Source organism: Cebus imitator, unplaced genomic scaffold (assembly GCF_001604975.1).
Source record: "Cebus imitator isolate Cc_AM_T3 unplaced genomic scaffold, Cebus_imitator-1.0 Scaffold24, whole genome shotgun sequence".
NCBI lineage: Eukaryota > Metazoa > Chordata > Mammalia > Primates > Cebidae > Cebus > Cebus imitator.
The window spans coordinates 6,350,781-6,373,946 of NW_016107339.1; positions in this window are offsets into that span (position 1 = coordinate 6,350,781).

Sequence of the window (23,166 nt, forward strand, 5' to 3'; positions counted from 1 at the left end):
CCAAGAGTGTAAAAGCATTCTTATTTCCCCACAGCCTCTCCAGCACCTGCTGTTTCCTGATTTTTAATGATTGCCATTCTAACTGGCCTGAGATGGTATCTCAATGTGGTTTTGATTTGCATTTCTATAATGACCTGTAATGATGAGCTACTTTTCATGTTTGTTGGCTGTAAAATGTCTTCTTTTGAGAAATGCCTGTTCATATCCTTCACCTACTCTTTGATGGGATTGTTTGTTTTTCTCCTGTAAATTTGTTTAAGTTTCTTGTAGATTCTGGATATTAGACCTTTGTCAGATGGGTAGCTTGCAAAAATTTTCTCCCATTCGCTAGGTTGCCTGTTCACTCTTATGATAGTTTCTTTTGCTGTGCAGAAGCTCTTTAGTTCAATTAAATCCCATCTGTCAATTCTGGCTTTTGTTGCAATTGCTTTTGATGTTTTAGTCATGAAGTCTTTGCCCATGCCTATGCCCTGAATGGTATTGCCTAGGTTTTCTTCTAGGGTTTTATGGTTTTATGTCTTACATTTAAGTCTTTAATCCATCTTGAGTTAATTTTTGTATAAGGTCTAAGGAAGGGGTCCAGTTTCAGTTTTCTGCATATGGCTAGCCAGTTTTCCCAACACCATTTATTAAATAGGGAATTATTTTCCTTTTGCTTGTTTTTGTCAGGATTACCAAAGATCAGATTGTTGTAGATGTGTGGCATTATTTATGAGGCCTCTGTTCTGTTCCATTGGTCTACATATCTGTTTTGGTACCAGTAGTATGCTGTTTTGGTTACTGTAGCCTTGTAGTATAGTTTGAAGTCAGTTAGTGTGATGCCTCCAGCTTTGTTCTTTTTGCTTAGGATTGTCTTGGCTATGTGGGCTCTTCTGTGGTTCCATGTGAAATTTAAAGGAGCTTTTTCTAATTGTATGAAGAAAGTCAATGGTAGTTTGCTGTAAATAGCATTAAATCTATAAACTTTGGTCAGTATGGCCATTTTCACAATATTGATACTTCCTATTCATGAGCATGGAGCGATTTTCCACTTGTTTTTGTCCTCTTATTTTCCTGAGCAGTGGTTTGTAGTTCTCCTTGAAGAGGTGCTTCACATCACTTGTTAATTGTATTCGTAGGTATTTTACTCTCTTTGTAGAAATTGTGAATGGGAATTCACTCATGATTTGGCACTCTGTCTATTATTGGTGTATAGGAATGCTTGTGATTTTTGCACATTGATTTTGTATCCTGAGACTTTGCTGAAATTGCTTATCAGCTTCAGGAGTTTTTGGGTTGAGAGGATGAGGTTTTCTAAATATACAATCATGTCATCTGCAAACAGAGACAATTTGACTTCCTCTCTTTCTATTTGAAATACCCTTTATTTCCTTCTCTTGCCTGATTGCCCTGGCCAGAACTTCCAATACTATGTTAAACAGGAGTGGTGAGAGAGGGCATCCTTGTCTTGTGCTGGTTTTTAAGGGAATGCTTCCACCTTTTGCCCATTCAGTATGTTATTGGCTATTGGTTTGTCACAAATAGCCCTTATTATTTTGAGACATGTTCCACCAGTACCTAGTTTATTAAGTGTTTTTAGCATGAAGGGGTGTTAAATTTTATCAAAGGCCTTTTCTGCATCTATTGAGATAATCACATGGCTTTTCTCTTTGGTTCTGTTTATGTGATGGATTACGTTTATTGATTTGCATATGTTGAACCAGGCTTGCATCCCAGGAGGCAACCTGACTTGATCGTGGTGAATAAGCTTTTTGATGTGCTGCTGGATTCGGTTTCCTAGTATTTTATTGAGGATTTTTGCATCGATGTTCATCAGGAATGTTGGCCTGAAATTTTATTTTATTTTTTTGTCTCTGCCAGGTTTTGGTATCAGGATGATGCTGGCCCCATCAAATGAGTTAGGGAGGAGACCCTCTTTTTCTATTATTTGGAATAGTTTCAGAAGGAATGATACCAGCTTCTCTTTGTACGTCTGGTAGAATTTGGCTGTGAATCCATTTAGTCTTGGGCTTTTCTTGGTTGGTAGGCTGTCCATTATTGCCTTAATTTCAAAACTTGTTATTGGACTACTCAGGGATTTGACTTTTTCCTGGTTTAGTCTTGGGAGGGTATATGTGTACAGGAATGCACATACTGATGGTAGTTTGTATTTCTGTGGGATGAGTGGTGATACCCTCTTTCTCATTTTTTATTGTGCCTATTTGACTCTTCTCTTTTTTCTTCCTTATCAGTCTGGCTAGTTGTCTTTCTATTTTGTTAATCATTTCAAAAAATCGCCTCCTGGATTTATTGATTTTTTGAAGGGTTTTTCGTGTCTCTATCTCCTTCAGCTCCCCTCTGATCTTAGTTAATTCTTGTCTTCTGCACGCTTTTGAATTTGTTTGTTCTTGCTTCTCTAGTTCTTTTAATTGTGATGTTTGGGTGTTAATTTTAGATTTTTCCCACTTTCCGATGTGGGCATTTAGTGCTCTACATTTCTCTATAAACACTGCTTCAGCTGTATCCCAGAGACTCTGGTATATTGTGGCTTTGTTCCTATTGGTTTCAAAGAACTTATTAGTTTCCTCTAATTTTGTTATTTGCCCAGTAGTCATCAGGAGCAGGTTGTTCAGTTTCCACGTAGTTATGTCGTTTTGAGTGAGTTTCTTAATCCTGAGTTCAAATTTGATTGCACTGTGATCTAAGAGACTGTTTGTTATGATTTCCATTCTTTTGCATTTGCTGAGAAGTGTTTTATTTCCAATTACATGGTCAATTTTAGAATAAATGCAATATGGTGCTGGGAAGAATATATATTCTGATGATTTGTGGTGAAGGGTTCTGTAGATGTCTATTAGGTCTGCTTGGTCCAGAGCTGAGTTCAAGTCCTGAATATCCTCATTAATTTTCTGTCTCATTGATCTAATATTGACACTATGGTGTTAAAATCTCCCACTATTATTTTGTGGGAGTCTAAGTCTCTTTGTAGGTCTCTAAGAACTTTTTATGAATATGTGTGCTCCTGAATTGGGTTCATATATATTTAAGATAGTTAGATCTTCTTGTTGCATTTATCCTTTTACCATTATGTAATGCCCTTCTTTGTCTTTTTTGATCTTTGTTGGTTTAAAGTCTGTTTTATCAAAGACTAGGATTGCAATCACACCTGGGTTTTTTGTTTTTGTTTGTTTTTGGCTTTCCATTTGCTTGGTAACTATTCCTCCATCCCTTTATTTTGAGCCTATGAGTGTCTTTGCACATGAGATGGATCTCCTGAATACAGCACGCCAATGTGTCTTGACTCTTTATTCAATTTTCCAGTCTGTGTCTTTTAATTAGGGCATTTAGCCCATTTAAGGTTAATATTGTTATGTATGAATTTAATCCTGTCATTATGATGCTAGCTGGTAATTACGAACATTAGTTGATGCAATTTCTTCATAGTGCCATTGATCTTCATATTTTGGTATGTTTTGCAGTGGCTGGTACTGGTTTTTCCTTTCCATATTTAGTGCTTTCTTCAGAAGCTCTTGAAAGCAGGCCTCATGGTTAAAAAGTCCCTCAGCATTTGCTTGTCTGTAAAGGATTTTATTTCTCCTTCGCTTATGACTCTTAGTTTGACTGGATATGAAACTCTGGGTTGAAAGTTCTTTTCTTTAAGAGTGCTGAATATTGTCCCCCACTCTCCTCTGGCTTGTAGGGTTTCTACAGAGAGATCCACTGTCAGCCTGATGGATTTCCCTTTGTAGGTTACTCGACTTTTCTTTCATTTCAGCCTTGGTGAACCTGATGAATTATGGGTCTTGGGATTACTCTTCTTGAGGAGTATCTTAGTGGTGTTCTGTGTATTTCCTGAATTTGAGTGTTGGCTTGTCTTGCTAGGTTAGAGAATTTCTCCTGGATAATATCCTGAAGTGTGTTTTCCAACTTGGTTCCATTCTCCCTGTAACTTTCAGGTATACTAATTAATGGTAGGTTTGGTCTTTTTACATAGTTCCATATTTCTTGGAGGCTTTGTTCATTCCTTTTCATTCTTTTTTCTCTAATCTTGTCTTCACATGTTATTTCGTTAAGTTCATCTTCATTTTTTGATATCCTTTCTTCCACTTGATTGATTTGGCTATTGATACTTATGTATGCATCAAGAAGTTCTCATGCTGTGTTTTTCAGCTCCATAAGGTCATTTATATTCTTCTCTAAACTTATTATTCTAGTTAGCAGTTCCTATAACATTTTATCAATGTTCTTAGCTTCCTTGCATTGGGTTACAACATGCTCTTTTAGCTCAGAGGAGTTTGCTATTACCACCTTCTGAAGCCTACTTCTGTCAATTCATCAAACTCATTCTCTGTCCAGTTTTGTGCCCTTGCTGGTGAGGAGTCCCAATCATTTGAAGGAGAAAAGTCATTCTGGTTTTCAGAATTCTTAGCATTTTTGGAATTCTCAGCATTTTCCCCCATCTTCGTGGATTTATCTGCCTTCAATCTTTGATGCTGATGACCTTTGGATAGGGTTTTCACATGGGCATCCTTTTCGTTGATGTTGATGTTATTGCTTTCTGTTTGTTAGCTTTCCTTCTGACCATCAGGTCCCTCTTCTGCAGGTCTGCTGGAGTTTGCTGCAGGTCTACTCCAGACCCAGTCTTTCTGAGTATTACCAGCAGAGGCTGCAGAACAGCAAAGATTGCTGCCTGCTCCTTCCTCTGGAAGCTTTGTCCCAGAGGGACACCCACCAGATGCCAGCTGGAGCTCTCCTGTATGAGGTGCTTGTCTTCCCCTCCTGGGTGATATCTCTCAGTCAGGAGGCATGGTGGTCAGTCACCCACTTGAGGAGGAAGTCTGTCTCTTAGCAGAGCTCAAGCAATGGGCTAGGAGATCCACTGCTCTCTTCAGAGCCAGCAGGCAGAAACGTTCAAGTATGCTGGAGCTGTACCCACAGCTGCCCCTTTCCCCAGGTGCTTTATCTCAGAGAAATGGGAGTTAAGTTCCTGCCTGGGGCTACTACCTTACTTTCAGAGATGCCCTGCCCAGAGAGGAGGAATCTAGAGAGGCAGCCTGGCCACAGCTGCTTTGCTGCCCAGTCCAAACTTCCCACTTGCTTCCTTTACACTTGAGTAGGGGAAAACTACCTACTCAAGCCTCAGTAATAGTAGATGCTCCACCCTCCAGCAGCCTCTAGTGTTCCAGGTCAACTTCAGACTGCTGTGCTGGCAGCAAGAATTTCAAGCTAGTAGTTCTTAGCTTGCTAGGCTCTGTTGGGGTGGGGCCCACTGAGCAAGACCATTTGGCTCTCTGGCTTCAGCCCCCTTTTGAGGGAAGTGAATGCTTCTGTCTTGCTGGGGTTCTAGGCACCACTGGGGTACAAAACAACACACACACACACACACACACACACACACACACACACACACACACACAAATAACAAAAACTCCTGCAGCTAGCTGGATATCTGCCTGAATATCTGCCCAGGTTTGTGTTTGAAACCCTGGGTCCTGGTGGTATAGGCACATGAAGGAATCTCCTGGTCTGTGGGTTGCAAAAACTGTGGGAGAAGAGTAGCATCTGGGCCTGATAGCACAATCCCTTACATCTTCCCTTGGCTAGGGCAAGGGAGGTCGTTGGCCCATTGCACTTCTCAGGTTAGGCAATGCCCCACCCTACTTCTGCTCGCTCTCCCTGGGCTGGACCCACTGTCTAACCAGTCCCAATGAGATGAACCAGGTACCTCAGTTGGAAATACAGAAATCATCCACCTTCTGCATTGGTCTTGCCGGGAACTGCAAACCGGAGCTGTTTCTATTTGGCCAACTTGCCAGAGATTTTTCTACAACGATTTCTTCTTAAATGACTGAAGCCATTTCTTTGAGGAAATGTATTTTTCAACAAGTGCAAATTCTATCCTTTTGTGCCCTGTTACTGTCCAATAGAATTCTCAGCACTTAAAAAGTGCAGCATTCATTTTGCTGACTAATTGACTATAGGAGTTTGAATTATTGTACCAGATATTCTCATTCATAAATTATGACTTCATTGTAAGTTGACCAATTCATAAGCTGCATCAAGTTGAGTAGAACACCAGAACCTCATCTAGAAAATTACTGTTCAAATTTATGTAGCTTCCAAAATGCCCAATTAATTTTCAACATGTAATTTATTCCCTGGAAGAATGTATCTTATTAAATTTATGTTCCTTCAAATTAAAAGATTATTTTAAAATAAGGGATGTTGCACACTCAATATCTCTATGTTCTTCACATGAGATACCCCAGATGTGACTGTAATTACCTTAGCAATACTCTTCTACAGTATGTTGTAGTTTTTAAAGTAGTTCCACACTTAGTCTACATATAATTCCTGTGCGCTCTCACCCAGTATTATTGACTTTATCTGACAGTGTAAAAACTGATGACAGAGAAATAAAGTGATTTTTCTAAGGTCATACATTTACAAGATGCTTTTACATATCTTGGCTGGCACATGTTCCAGAGCTGTTTCCATTATCCCATCCTGCCTTCCTCCCATCAATATTTTTGTGATTTTATATACTCCACATGAGACTACACACCCACACATAGTTTAGTCATAGGCTAGTGGAATGCCATTATTTTAAAACTCTCATTTTTTATGTCAAAAGACACCATCTGCCTTTACTACACATATTTATTCTACTACAGCAGCAATGACCCTGAGGCAAATATGCACTAAATGATGCACCATTGATCAGGGTGGTACAGGCAATGGGAGGGGAAAGAGGAACTCTTCTGCCAGTTTTAAGGACACTCTTCATTACCTCTTTTCTTCACTCCATTACATATACCTCAGGGCTTGAGAAAACAAATCAGCATAGCTCACAATCAGCCAGCATGTTTGTAAATGAGCAAATGGGGAAGGACTCATTGTCCTCCAGAATTCGTAAGGGTGAAAAGCACAGACAAGAATGGAAAAGCAGAGCTCTGCCTGTGTCAAAGGCTCACGTTCTATTTATATTAACAACTATAAAGGGAAAAGATCAAAGAAAATCCAATATAATTTAATTTGAGTTTGCCTCTTACAGTCTGACAACCCAGTATCTCTCAATAAAATAAAAAATAAGTAGCAGAACAAGCATGACAATTACATTCTAAGGCCATAGTGGTAAGGACTCTTAGGCAGCTGTTTTTGACTAAAAATTTGAGCTGTGGCATTATTGAACTGAGTTATCTTTTTGTGTTGCCGTTACTTTAAACTCTTAATTTAAAAAAGAAGACTGTAAATAGATTTTCATCCAAATTATCAGAACTTGTCTGAAGAAGTCTTCATATCGAATGAAGAAACTCACTAATTAAACAAAAAATATGGCAGAGAAATTCAGTATGAAGATTTATGTTCAAAAAGAAAAGCTAATAGGGGCCCAAAATATAAAGTTATACTCTTTATTTTATTTTGAGTGCTTTTGAGCATTTTTTCATTACAAAAACTCATTTTTAATATAGTTGAATGGAATAAATTGCTGAAGCTTACTCAATCTCAGTCCCCTCAATCCTATGTACCTCAATGGGTTTTCATCAGGACCACGCCAACGTAGGTAAAAACACATTGTAAATTAGTTTGCTTTACCTTTTACTCCATTGCCTCTCCAAGAGAAGAGTATAAACATGCTGGGTGCACAGTCACATAAACTAAATCCACCATATACTTTCTTAAGAGAATATTTATGACTTCTCTTCTGACAATGATATATACGATTTTCTGGTTTACTTTAATGTTTTGGGGCAATGAAAAGAGTGTAAATTGTATTTTTCTTATTTTAAAATTTTGCATGGTACAATATTTTTCCTCAGTCAAACTGAAGATTCAGAGGATCCTGTCATCCTGCCATGTAGAATTAAGCAAACATCACAATCAAAGGTCTATTGATGCATTAGGCAGACAGGGCTCTGTAACTAACTCAGGGATTTTTAGACCTCTGTCAATACACAATGACTTCTATGGGACGCACAAATCTTGTGGGTAAGATTTTGAACTTTGTCCACAATCTAGATTCAGACAAACACAAATCAATTGATTGGGGTTTTGGGAGTTACAATTACCAAGGCAGCCACTGAGAGGAACAAAGAAGCCCTGAAGAAGAAAATCCCCCCAAGTGAGGAAGAAACCTGACAGAGTAGACTAGAGCCCATTGAGTTCCTGAGGGAAGTGATTCCAGGCTCAATCCTAACACACGCAATCCCTGCCATAATGCCTGTGCACTCTTGGAAAGGAGAGCCATAGAGGAGCAGAAGGAGCTGTGTCCTTAGGAGCACAAGCAGTGGTGCCATGAGACTACCTGCTCATGGAATGGGACACAAGAAAAGATTCTTTAATTGCCATATTTCGTTTTTGTTTGGTTTTGGCTAGGAAAAAAAAAAAATGGGTGAGCATGTAAGCATCATAGTCAGATTTTCTCCTGAAAAACTCTGACAGGCAGCTCAGTTCAGGCCCACAAGACCATAAAAATCTCGTGAGTTCCCTGTCACAAAACTCACATATTAGTATCTTATTCCTAGGAACACCTATGACCCTCCCAGCAAGATGGCAAAAAAAGGAAGTAAACGAGTCTTTTGATAAGAATTTTCTGTCAAGACAGGCCTCCTGCCCAGACCCAGCTCTAGCTTGGATGAAAGTTCCTAGATTCTCACGTAGCAAATAAACGTAAATAAGGCGACATGGTCCAGCACTCAGGAACCAGCGTGGAGGGCAGCGGGCTTCAGGCAACACCTGTAAAATTTTTCAATATATTTATAACAAAAACAAGATGCAACTCTTCCAACTGGTCTCCTGATTGATTTTATGGACATGTAATAGCTATGGGAGTTCTGAGGTAGAAAACATGGACACAAACGTAGATATATACCACTACTGATATGTCCACGTTTCCTAGCTCATAACTCTCATAGCGCTTGTTACAGTATTTTGTTATAATGTTGGGGCACTTTAGGCCTCAGTAGCAGGCCTCAGAAAACAAAATCTCTCTCTTTCACTTTTTCCTGTCTTCCTTTCACTTGCCCAAGATAGAACTCTAATCTGATTATGTGTCAAAAGATCCTCATTCCATGGCAGGTCTTCCCCATACTCTAGAGGAAGGAATGCTGCACAGATAGGCCAAAAAACATCAAAACAGACAAGCATTGCCAGGTTTAGATCATACCCATTTTATCCACTTACATTTCAACATGGTTGTCAAGCATGCCTATCCAATGAAATCTCCATAAAAGACCCAAAGGATACGGTTAGGATGGATTCTGGATAACTGAACCTGTGGAGGTTTCTAGAGGGTGGCATGTCCGCCCCTTTCCCCATACTTTGCCCTCCACATCTCTTTATCTGTACCCTTTGCTATATCCTTTGTAATAAACCTGCAAATGTGTTTCCTGAGATCTGTGAGCTGCTCTAGCAAATTAATTGAACCTAAAAGAAGGGGTTATGGGAATCCCAACTTGAAGCTGATCAGTGAGAACTTCCAGAGACCTGGACTTGTGACTGGTATCTGAAGGGGGTCCAGTTTTGGGGCAAACCCTCAGCTGGTGGGGTCTGACACTACCTCCAGGTAACTAGTGTTGAAGTTGTATTGAAAGACACCTAGCTGGTATCTGCTACAGAAATGGCTGCTCAATTAATGATGGGGAAAACTCCCACCTCCCACATTTGGTCATGGAAACCTTCTGTATGCATGATTGTGTGGTGTGAAAACAGAGAGAAAAAATGTTTGAGAGTTTTTCCAAAACAGTAGTGGAATGGCACTATGTGGTATCTACTTTTAAAAATGTCCATAAAATCTGCCTCAGCAGTAGGGGACTGGGTTATCCAGATGGGCCAGAGGTGACACAGCTTTGGAAAGACAAGAGGCAGCAGCAAATACTAAATCATAGCAGGTGGGAGCTTGGACTCCAGATTTTCTAAGGGCACCAGGGGTCCAAGGGGCATGAGCAACAGTGTGTTTGTGCTCAGTCCTGGAGATTCAGGAGCTGACAATACAGTGACCAGCAGTGGGCAAGCAGTGGTCTGCAGCCAGTACAATGATTAAGAGTTTAAAGCGAGGCAGACAATGGCCAAAATTTAGCAGAAGTGAGAACACAATCATTATTCTCCATATTTCTTGTAGTATCTATTAACCCTGTAGAAAAAATAATATCCTAAACCAATGTCATAACCATGAGTGATAATATAGATATTTATATTTAGATTATTTAAAATTAAATAAATTAAAATTTCAGTTGCTCAGTCACACTAGCCACATATCAAGTGCTCAATAGCCACAGGTGCCCAGTGGCTGCCACATTGGGCAGTGCAGAAACAGAATAAATCCATCATCATAGAAAGTTCTTTTGGACAGCATTCATCTAGAAGTGACTTTACTTAGGACCAATAAACTACTGCCTAAGGGACACTGTAGGAATTAAACATGTTGGAATTCTAAGTGATACCTAAATTGAATGTGTGCTAAATAAATAATTGTTGAATCAATAGAAGAAGAGAAAACATCAAAAAATACTAGAATTCCTATTACTCACACAGATGGGAGCAAGAAGTATGAGGCATTTCAGTGCTACTGATAAGGTGACCCTTAAAGTACAAGCTCAGCGTTCTCCAAATGCATTTGTAATGACATCCAGATGCTCTGGTAATAATAATTAATATGATAGAGTGAAATTACATTTGCTCACACACAGTCTTATTTCCACACCTAGAATTCAATGCCACTACACTTTGGGTGTCTTTAAAAATCACTTTTATGTGTAACTTTCTTATTGTGTATGATGTCATATTGTCATCAGCAGTAGGAGAGGAATTTTGGTATAGAAGAAAGACAAAGCAATTCCAACATGAGTGTTCAGGAGCATCCTGACAATGGCTTTTTGGTCCTCCAACCCACCTTTCCAAACACTGGCATTGAAAAAAAAACACGTATATTAATAATCTTTGTAAGACAAACTTTAGGAATTTATTCACCTTTGATGTTGGTGATAACTTTAGAAATGAGTTGTTTCTAATGATGTATAAATCTCATCAGTATTCTATGTTAAGAAGCTTATATTTTGTTTTAAAAATATTTTATACAAAGAAATATTAAGCCCTAAAGTTATTTTGTGGAAGTACAGTCACATGCTTCATTACACATCAAATAGCATTTTTAGGATTAATTCCTTTTAAGTAACAGAAATCAATACAATTAAATAATAGGCTGTTTTAGGTATGATACTAAGTACATGATCCTAATACTGATATCCAGTTCAATTAAAACACAGATGTGTAAGCTAAAGGAGACATGTGAGTACTACAAATTATATGATCCATTTCTGTTTCCTTTGGAACTACTGCATCCAACTTTTCTACACAAAAGCAGCAAACAAGGCTTTGTGATGTTAAGAAGTTTCCAGGACTCATCTAGACTGGAGGGACATCTCACTCAGATGTGCTAAAATGGAGTTCACACCCCGGCTGAAGGGCAGACAAATAATTTAAAGTGATGGCAAGGTGTGAAAATACATGTTTTATCAATTATTCCACATCCACTCCAGTGAATTCAATAAACTTACTTACATAGTGTAAATACCGCATATGCATGATCTAAACTAAGGCACAAAAAAAGCATTCATTATTTATAAATCTACTGGTTAAAACGGTCCTAATGAAGCAATATAAAGGGGATTCTCTCTTTTTATAGGAATTATATTTACCAAAAGAAATATCTGTCCCCAAGCCGTAATGTAAATCTTTTTTCCTGGCTAACCATTGGTTTTAAGTGGCACTGAGATGAAAAATCATAATACATTTACTCCACACCAAATATGAATTAAGTTCCTATTAGTAGCTATGGGAATTTTTTAAAAAATGTAATGCAGGCGACAGAATTTAAAGTGCTGTGCGAGAGGAGTAGGTAATTTTAAATAACATGCCAAAGGTAGACCTCCTTTTAGTAGACACGTGAACAAAGATTGAAATGTCTAAGGTGAGGGTGATCGCCATGACGATACTTAGGGAAAGAATATCCCAGGGAGAAGGAGAAGCCAGCGCAAAGACCTTAAGATGAGAGCATGCCTGTTTCATCAAAGATCAAGGAGACCTGAATGGTTAGTTCCAAATGAGCATGAAAAAAAGGTTTTAGAAAGAGCCCGAGAGGTAACAGGAGGCTAGATCATATAAACACTTATAGGTCATCCTAAGTAAACTTTGCTTTGACTAGGGATGAAATGGCGAGTTAGTGCAGGTTTGACTAGAGAGAGACATTGGATATACTTTTAAAAAGATTACTCTGACTTCTTCAATGAAAGCAGTCTGTAAGGAGACAGGGGATGAGGCAGGGAGTCCAGCTAGAATGCTATTAGGGTAGTCCAGGGAGAGGTGATGGCATCTGGGACTGGCATGGTGATAGATGTGATAAAAAGTAGTCAGATTATCAATCTACTCTGAAAACAAAGTTAGCAGAATTTTCTGATGTCATGTATCAACAATGTCTCATTGTAAGCTAATAAATTATTTAAAAAATATATATGCGCATAGATATATATTCATTACAGATATACCAATATCACATCCTGATTATAATACTTAGAAAGACTTCTATTTTTCTCCAGCACACATGTAGGAGGGAGGCTAGTGCCTTAAATAAATCAGAAAAACTCTTTAATGATGAAGTTCATTAATAACCAAAGCCACTTTTAGAAAATTCATGTGGTCATTAGGAAATGAACATTTTAACCTTATATGCCAGCTGCATCTGGCCCTTGGGTATTATAATAGTAAATGAAAATGTATCACAGCTTTTGTTGTCTTCTTTTAGTAATATTAATAGCTGCGGTCTCAATATTTTTAATTGAAATGGTCCTTGTCCCAAAGATACAATAGATTCTTAACTGACCCATTTTTTAGGTTATACACTTGTGCTCTCTTTGATATTAACTTTCAGTAACTAAAACTGTTTAACATCTTCCTCTTGAGAATATCTGAATCTTGCCTGTCATTAAAAAGTCTTTCATAGTCTTCCTGGGATCTTGGTCTTACAGAAAATAATAAAAACCTCTAAAGGAGAGTCAATTTTGATGAAATAAAGAACAGATGTTTGTACATAACTATTATTGATGTAAGAAGTGCTACATATATATATATATATATATATATATATATGTATATATAACCTCAAAGATAAACCAACTTTTAAATTTATTAAAATTAACGGAGAAAAGTCCACAAAATTTCCTTAATTACAATTCTTTCAGAATAAAATAGGTAGGTAGGAAGTAGGACATCCATTAAAAAGCAATAAAAATATGAAATACATTTTAAGAGTACACATAGTCCAGCATATTTATGAGTATATATGTTAACATATAGTATGTTAAATATAGTATAAACTTTTGGAGTTTGTTATATTAGACACATAGAAGAGAAAATGGAATTTAAACCAGTGCAAATAACTTTTTTTTTTTGCACAGATAAAATGTAAACCCAAATAGCTTCTACGCTAAGGAATACAATCTTCTGCATTAAGAATTACTAATAAGAAATAATGAAACTTAAAATATTCATGAAAATTAGGCTGAGACAATCAGGTTATAACATATAATTGGAAGGCTTTTATATTTGCAAGTAGAAAGTTCCCTAGAATGGGTTTAATTAAATAATAGAAAACCAGGTGATAGAGGATTTAGGAAGTGGTCCTGCTTCCTAGGAATGTTACATGCACATGTATTTAGTGTGAGTGGACAGGCAAATATGTTGTTGAAAATGAGAATAATCAATAAAATTCCATGGCTGGAAACTTGCTACAAAGAAAATTAATAGAAAGAAACAAAAAGTTCACAGTTCTGATTGATGTTTTTGGTATTGTTTTTATTTGAGAAGTGCAAAACCTGAAAGAGAATACATCAGGGCATTGACCTTATAGTGAAGATTTAACAAATTTCTATTTATGATTTCATTAATCACTGAAGGCTAGATGCTTAGAATTAGATCTTTGTACACCGACTCAGGTAATCAAAGAGGAAATATTAATACTACTTATATCCCTAGAGGCCAAGGGCTTACAGAAAAAGCAAAGCTATGCAAAAGGTAAAATGAATAGCAATAAGAGAACTCGACCACCTTTATATGTATTTGTTCCATACGAGATTTTTCATTGTGTATTCTGAATTACTATTAGGAGGTAATGTATCTGATGATTTACCCAAAAGGAACAAAGGAGGCTAAAGTACATTCTCAAGACCATAGACTAAGAAAAAAAATTCCCACTCTAGTACCTTCAGTAATCTCAGCAAACCATATCAAGAGCAATCTCACAGGCATTTGGGTATTACCTCACCTAATAATGATTTCAGAGGGAGATAATACATTTCAAGGTTAACAGGTGAACCCGTCATAATCTTAGCTCACATTAATATAAGATACCTTCATGTTATCTAATCAATCCTGTCAGGTCTACCTTGTAGGTTTTCTCCATCCCTAAGACAGATCTGAGATATGAAGCCCAAATATTGCTTCTGCTTCCAACAAAGATATGAATTAATGAGAACTACACTTATGCTCTCATTTAAAACAACCAAGATAAAATACATAAAGCAATGATTTTCAAGACACTGTACCCCAGGTAACAAAGGTCAGTGATCGGTGAGAAATGGAAAACAAAAAAGATAAGCCCTATACTTGTCTTGGTTTGAGAGAGTTCCAAAGATACAGCACATTAAGGGGTCACCCAGGAAGAACTGGGTAACTTCAGTGAGTGAAGAAGATAGAAGGTAGAATCTGGGGAAACCAAGCCTGCACTGAAGAATAATTTTTTAAAAATTCAGAATTCCAGAGGGTTTTGATTTATTTTGCAAAGTACTAATCGACACATGTGTGTGAAGACCTTAAGCCCTAGAAAAAGAATTGAAATGATTAAGTGGAACAGTGCCTGGCACTCATACAGGGCTAGGAACAGAGTCTACTTCAACAAACTATGTTAGAAAAGCTCAACATTCATTGTCGTGCACTCAGGAAAGTTTTATCACAGCAGAGGGAAATAACTAGCTAGAAACTGAGCATTGCTTCAAAAGTAGTCAACATTCAAAAATATTCAACATTCAACAAATTGTGATGTTTGACATGCAATCAAAGATTACCTGGCACGCAAAGAAGCAGAAAAATGTGGCCCATTAAAAGGAAAATAACAAAATTAAAATAACTCAGTATTGTTACAAATCTTAGAATTAAAGATATTTAAACATCATAATTGTATTACATACATTCAGAATATTAAGTAGAGACATGGAAGATATTTTTTTTTAAAAAAAATCTGAACTTCTAGTGGCACAAACCACAACATATACTATGAAAATACACCAGATATAATTAACAACAAATTAAATATTGCAAAAGAAAACAATAGTGAAATTGGAACAGATAGGGAAAAGAGAATTTGTAAAAAAAAAAAAAAAAAAAAAAAAAAAAAATATATATATATATGTATATATATATAAACTGAAAAAAAAAAAAAAAAAAAAAAAAAAATGGAAACAACTTTAGTGAGCCCCGTGGGATATCTCAAGCAGGTTAATATGCATGTAATTGGGATTCCTCAAAGGAGAAGAGAAAAAGAAGGACAAAAAATTTGGAGAAAATGATGACTTAAATTTTCCAAAATTGATAAAAATTATCAACCTGATGATCTGAGAACCCTGACAAATCTCAATCACAAGAAACACGAAAAAAGCATATCATAATTAAAGTACTCAAGATTAGTGAGAAAGAGAAAAATTTAAATGCAGCTAAAGTTAAACAATGTATATAAAAGAAGGAGAGACAAGGATGAAAATATTTCTCACCAGAAACAATGTAAGCAAGAAGACAGTGGTGAAATGACTTCATAGTACTAAAAAACAAAACAAAACTGTACATGTATGCTAAGACTATTCAAAAGAAAGTTAGAGTGGCTATGGTAATACCAAAGTAGATTTTGGAGGGAAAGGTAATTAGTAGGGATACCTGAAGGTCAGTCCTTCAAAAGGTCATAGCAATCCTAAATATTTATGTACCCAATAATAGAGCTTCAAAATTCATGAAGCAAAATTGGTTGAACTACAAGGAAAAATAGGTAAATCCACAATTATAGATTTCAATGTCCTTGCTCCATAAGTGATAGAACAAATAGAAAAAAAAAATAAGCAAAACTATAGTAGACTGGAACAGTATTATCAACCAACTTGACCAAGCTATTCCCACGTGACTTGCAACATGAATTACTTGCTCTCTGCCATCCTAGTGTTCTGGGCCTCAACTTGCTGCTAAACTTCCATACCACATTCATCTCAGTGCCTAGCAAAACAAATGCCCTCTGATTAATCTTCCTCCTTGAAGATAGCTGATTGTTAAGTGAGCATCATGCTCTCTGGGAATTTCACCTCCTGCCTCAGATCACTAATCAAGGTATTCCTTCCAACCATAAGCAGGTCTTTCCTTGAGAGAGGTCTGGTAGATAACATATTTCTTATCTCATTATATGTCATGTAAATAAATAAATGGATGAATAACTGTGTTATGTATGTGACTATCCATTGACATTGATATATAAGCTTCAATGTTCACAGATATTCACAGTTAAAAAGTTGCCCTCCTATACATTTTTTGGGGGGTGATTCTATGAGGTTCACTCAGAAAGCCTAAAAATAAAAATACACCTGTGAAAGGTTTAGATTACTTTGTGAATGGTAAAATATCAACCATCTCGTTCATACAAATAAGCTAATTTCACCTTTAACACCTTCCATCAAATCCTGGGCAGTTTACCCATGAGAAGATTACCCATTCATTTGGCTGTATCATGCACAGTACCCATGAAAGAGCTAAGCTCCAGACTCTGTGTCCTTTTGAACCTTGGTTAGAGTAACTCACAATATGAATGGAACCCTCCTTCGCAGTTTGAATTACAAAAGGAGAGAGAAAATTTGGGGATATCTAGTTTTTAAAAAGATACATTTCTATCTTTAAAAACATTTCCTCACTCTTCAGTATATTTTTCTAAAACTGAAATCAAATGATGGGCATATTGAGTTTATTAAAATATTAGTTAAGTGACTAATATACATGATTATTTCATGTCCTTTTCCAGACATGACAAAGAGATACTATCAAGCAAAAGAAAAAACTATTTTTGAAAATTTGAATGCATTTGGTATTCACAATAGCATTGAGCTGAAAAATCAGCTTTCAGTCTGAGGTCAATTGTTCCCTATTTGCTTTTAACACATGTCATGTAAGTTAGATTATGTTATTTCTATATACATTTCTATATACAATAGAAAATCGAGGAGGAGTTGTAGAAAAAAGATACCCTAAAATTTATCTCTAATTTTTAAAGGAAATGAAATGGAAATTAACTGCCTCTGAAAGACATTTCGTCTCCTCATATTTGTGTCATGTTTCTAGGCTTCAAAAAGGTAAATTGCACCATTGCTTGTTTCTAAAATAATTCATTAAAGGGAATTTTAGCAAATCAAGATATAGTAAAGCTAGAAGTTTCTTCAGGTAAAAAAAGTAACAGCTGTTATAGAAAGGTCATTACTTCCTAAAAGAGTCATTTGGATAATGATATAATTTGATTTCATCTTTTATTTTAATATTTTATCTTTGATAGGTAATGTTTATTCCAGGTGCAATATATATTGGAAATGTACCTAATTTGGCCAAACTGAACTCTTCAGTTCAGTAGTCCTGATGTCAGAATTTGTTTTTTATTTATCCAACTTAGTCATTCAATTATTTATAGACAATATCCACACAAGCATTAACTTAGCAAATTGGTATTGTTAATCTCAGTCACGAGGGGAAAAACAGTATAATTACTGTCAAATTACTGACAGCATGGTATCTTGTCAAATTAAGTAAGTTTTCTGTTTCATAATAAACCAAGTTAATGGTTTGCTTTGCAAGTGTAAGTGTTAAAATTAATATTTTCAATTGTATAGAACCATCACTTGAAATGACATAGTTTAATGATCAAAAAAGTGTTCATTAGTTTTACATTAAACTTTGATACGGGCTAGTCAAAACATATTATGAATTGTGTTACTTACATTTAATAATAACACATTTTGGTTTTTAAAGTTTGTAAGGTTTATTGCCTAGGTAAAATGAGGAAACTGAGGCAAGTATAAGAAAATGAGAAGCTAATTTATTCAGCTTCCGGCGGAGATTCTGTGGTCCAGGAAGAGGCCAAAGAAGTTGTGCTCAGCTGTTTAGGGCGTAGGGTTTTATGGGGAGGGAAGGCAATTGATTGGCTATTGGGGAAACAAAGCGAAGGCAATTTTATTGGCTGCTAAGCAGCAGGAAATGCATGGAGCTAGTTGCCATTGGTAGGCGGGAGGGACCTTGGGTAAGTGGGCCTTGATTGGCTATTGGGGAAATAAAGTGAAGGCAATTTCATTGGCTGTTGAGAGGCAGGAAGTGCCTGGAGCTAGCTGCCACTGGTAGGCTGGCGGGACCTTTGGTAAGTGGGCCAGCCAGGGGCGTACGGGGCAGACTGCTACCAGGAAGGGTTTGGTGGGCTTTCTTTAAAAATTCTTTTGCAGGTTTTTTCAACAGCGGGCTGGGGGTTGGATGCATAGTTTAGTGCTGAGTGTGGGCATGGGTATGGTATGCAGAGGCGAGTGCAGGGAAGGCATGTGGCGAGGCAAAATAACGAGCTTGGGTGATGATGTAGCTATCAGGGGTGGAGAGGGGTGGATGTGTCTGTTTGACTCCCGGCGAGGCAACCGGCCTTACAAAGTTGACATATTTTTAATATATTAATAATATGTGAACGTGTGTACGTACATAATTAGAAGATAGAAGTAAAAAGAACTTAAATCTATATTCACATCTTGATGTGCATCCATTAACTTACTTTATGTCTATCATGTATTAAGCACTCAAATAGATACTGGGGATTTAACAAAATGAGCATGGTATCTTTCAGAGAGTACAGTATTTGGGAGAAAAGTTAGAAACAGGAAATTTGTAATGCAGTTTGATAAGCATGGTAAGTGACAGATTATAGGAGCACATAAGAGAAGGTTACGAGTACATTTTTCTCGAAGAAAAGGATAATGAAGCTGAGTTTTTAGGATGAATAGGTGTTGTGCTAAATAAGAGTGAGTTTCTCAGTAGGGTTGGATAAGTGTTAGGGCTGGAGTGAACTTGTCCCAGGTAAGTAAAGAACTTTTATAAAGGTCCTATGGTAGGAACCATTACAATCAATTTCAAGAATTTTAGTATGCAAAGAAATTTGAGTATGATGAGAAAGAGGAAGGAAATAGAAACAAACCTGGGACCAGTTGCAACACTTACAATTGTTTCATTTACCAGAATTCCCATATTGATACTAATTTTCAACCTATGGTTGAATTCATTTGGCTTCAGCCCGCATCATACTTCCTTTAGCTAAAGTTTCTTCACTTATCTTTGGATCTGGTTGCTTATTTGAGACTATTTTGTATGACCAAAACTATCTGTTGCCTTTCTACTTAAATGCCTATTGGTTAATTATGAACTCAAGGGGATGTTTAATTTCTCTAACAATTTGAAGGCATCTTCTTGTGTAGAGAATCCAAAGGCCAGACAGGTTGTTTTTCTTTTTCTTTTTTTCCTGATACAGTAACTTTAGGAAATTTTGTAACAAATATCAGAGGGAATCTTTGTCATGCTATCGGGCTCCAATGTTATCAGTAATATTTTTTTAACAGGACAGTGAATAAAAGGTTACTCTTTCCAAGCAACAATCATCACTTGGAAGAAATTTTTAGCAAAGTGCTCCCTATAACAGGACCATAATTCCAGAAGACATCTCTCTATGCCCATTTTTCAGGGTTGCAAATTCACACAAATTATATTCACAGTGAAGATGAAATATATATCTTTGCATTTCCTTAACTAATTTTATTTTACTCTGAACTCCTTATCAAGTAGTAGGGAAACATAAGCTTGCCAATTAATGATATATCTATCTCTTTCCAATTAAATAGTTTCATTGTAACTTAAAATATTTCTTTTGAGAAAATAACTGTCAGGATTATTTTCAGAGGATCCCCCACTCCAGTTTCCATTCCTTAATGGTGTCTATCATTACGGGGATGGGATTTGGGTGGGAAGACTTTATTACACATTTCCGGAGCAGGGATCGAATCAGAGTGCAGAGTTTTCTGCTGTAGTATCTCTACAGGTGAAGTTTGCCTTTCTCTCTTGGCCTCTCTTGACTTCTGTTTTCCTTCCCCAACTCCAATCACCTTTAATGTGGAAGACTGTATTCTGACAGGCAGAGAATATATCTAGGCAAAGAAACTAGTCAGAGGTATACTGCCATACAGTCCAGGAAAGAAATGAAAATACTCTGTACCTAGGAAGTAGCAATAGAAATCCAGATACTAAATGTACTAATATTACATTTAATTCTCTCTATAAATCTGAGTGGTATGTGGTATTATAACTACAAAATAGATAATAGATTCAGAGAAACAACAAATTGTGGGACACTTTGCAATTGATAAGTTGATCCATCTGACCTATTAATGGATGGATTCATGAATGAGTTTATCAATGGGTCAATTGATTAATGAACCAGTGAAATACTTGTGTTTGGAGCTGAGTAAAGAGGATCATCACTATGTGTGTGGAACCTGATTCTTGAAGCCTCAGTGAGTGATATTACCTGACAGGTATATTCAGAGAAAGCTAAGAAGGGAACTTTTAAAAAATCTAATGTGAAAAGACTTACAAGTATTACTAGAATAGGCATATTCACGTAAATTGTATTACCATTTCTAAACTTCCACTCTGAAGAAATTATCCAGGTGGAGCTTTGCTCCAGATTTTTACCCATCACTGACCCTCAGGTCAAGATGAGCCTGAATCCCTGGCCCTTCCTAAGAGGATACAATCAGATGCCACCAACATTTTAATCCACAGTTGGAATGTCTTGTTTAACTCTTCAGATCCAGGTAATTCTCACTTGAAGGAAGGGTTCAAATTTTCTTGTCACTCAGTATTCTATTTGTTGAGTATTAAAATTTTAAACAGTTTTATTGGATATTTCAATTTGCTGTTCACTGAGTTTAATGATTTGGCTATTTTCTCCTCCTTGTCTGTTCAAATCTAATCTAAATTCCAGTTACACATTCTGATTAAAAGTTAATGACATTAGGAGTATGGAGAAATTCAAAATAAATCAGGTGTTAACATCACGTAAGCCATTTTAACTTTGATACTAAATGTGAATGACTCTCAAAAATCTTAAAAAATCCTTCTTATCTAAGTCTGAGCCTCTTTGAAGTGATATCGTCTTCTTTTTTAGCTTTTTATATGTGTGAAATTGAGATATTTTATTCCGTTAGTATTGCCTTATAAGCAAGAAACATTTGTATGTGTAGCTGGTGCATCTCTATGCATGGCTTTTACCTGAATCCCCTTCATTAGTATCTGAGTGAAAACCACTGCCTTTAATAAAAACAAATTATAGCCATATATATCTTTCACATACCTATGTGTGTGTATCTATATGAGAATTAACACAATGATGAGATAATGACAATATGTCTATTAGAAGGACTAAAATACAAAACACTGCTAACACCAATTGCTGGAAAGAATGTGGACAATGGGAATTCTGATTCATTACTGGTGGGGTTGCAAAACGCTACAGCTACTCTGGAAGACAATTTGACTGTTTCTTACAAAAATAAACAATCTCTTACCCCTATGATCCATCAACTGTACTCCTTAAGATTTATCCATGTTATTTGAAAACTTACACACATGCAAAAGCCTGCACATAAATGTTTATTGCAGCTTTATTCATAATTGCCGAAACTTGGGAAGTAACAAAGGTGTCCTTCAATAGGTGAAAGGATAAAGAATTGTGGTACATCCATACAATACAATATTATTCCATGATAAAAAGAATGAAATCTTAAGCCACAGAAAGACACAGAGGAATCTTAAAAGCGTATTGCTAAGTGAAAGAAACCAACTACAAAAGGCTACATAATGTATGATTCCAACCATATGACATTCTGAAAAAGGTAAAATTATGGAGACAGTAAGCCCATGGGTTCTAGTAGCTAAGGCAGGAGGTAGGGAGAAGTGAATAGAGGTGGAGTACAGAGAATTTTTTGGGCAGTGAAACTATTTTGTAGAATACTATAATGGTGGATACATGTCATGATACATTTAGTAAAGCCCATACAGTGTACAACACAAAGTGTAAACTCAAATGTAAACTATGAATGTTAGCTAATAATAATAAATTTGTTCATTAATTCTAACAAATGCACCACACTGAATAAAGCAAGAAGTTGGTAAGGGAAAATGTGAGTTGTAACCTGGGGTATACAGGTACTCTGTACTTTCTTTTTGTTTGTTTGTTTGCTTATGATGTATTATTCTTTTTCTTTTACTATATTTTAAGTTTGGGGTACATGTGCAGATCATGCAGGATTGTTACATAGGTATACATATGCCATGGTGGTTTCCTCCATCCATCCCCCTATCACCTACATTAGGTATTTCTCCTAATGTTATCCCTTCCCAATCCCGCCAAACTCTGATATCCCTCCCCTAGCCTCCCCATCCCCCAACAAGCCCTGGTGTGTGATATTCCCCTTCCTGTGTCCATGTGTTCTCATTGTTCAACACCCACTTATGAGTAAGAACATGCAGTGTTTGGTTTACTGTTCTTGTGTCAGTTTGTTGAGAATGATGGTTTCCAACTTCATCCATGTCCCTCCAGAGAACATGAATTCATTCTTTTTTATGGATGCATAGTATTCCACAGTGTATATGTGCCACATTTTCTTTATCCAGTCTATCATTGATGGGCATTTGGGTTGGTTCCAAGTCTTTGCTATTGTAAACAGTGCTGCAATGAACATACATGTACAATTGTCTTTGTAATAGAACGATTTATTATTCTGCATACTTAAAACTGCTCTAAAAAGTAAAGTCTATTAATTTTAAAACTTCAAGAGGAATTTGCTCATGATTTGGCTCTCTGTTAGTCTGTTATTGGTGTATAGAAATGCTTGTGATTTCTACAGATTGATTTTATATCCTGAGACTTTGCTGAAGTTGCTTATCAGCTTAAGGAGATTTGGGGCTGAGATGGTAGGGTCTTCTAAATACACAATCATGTTATCTGCAAATAGAGATATTTGACTTCCTCTTTTC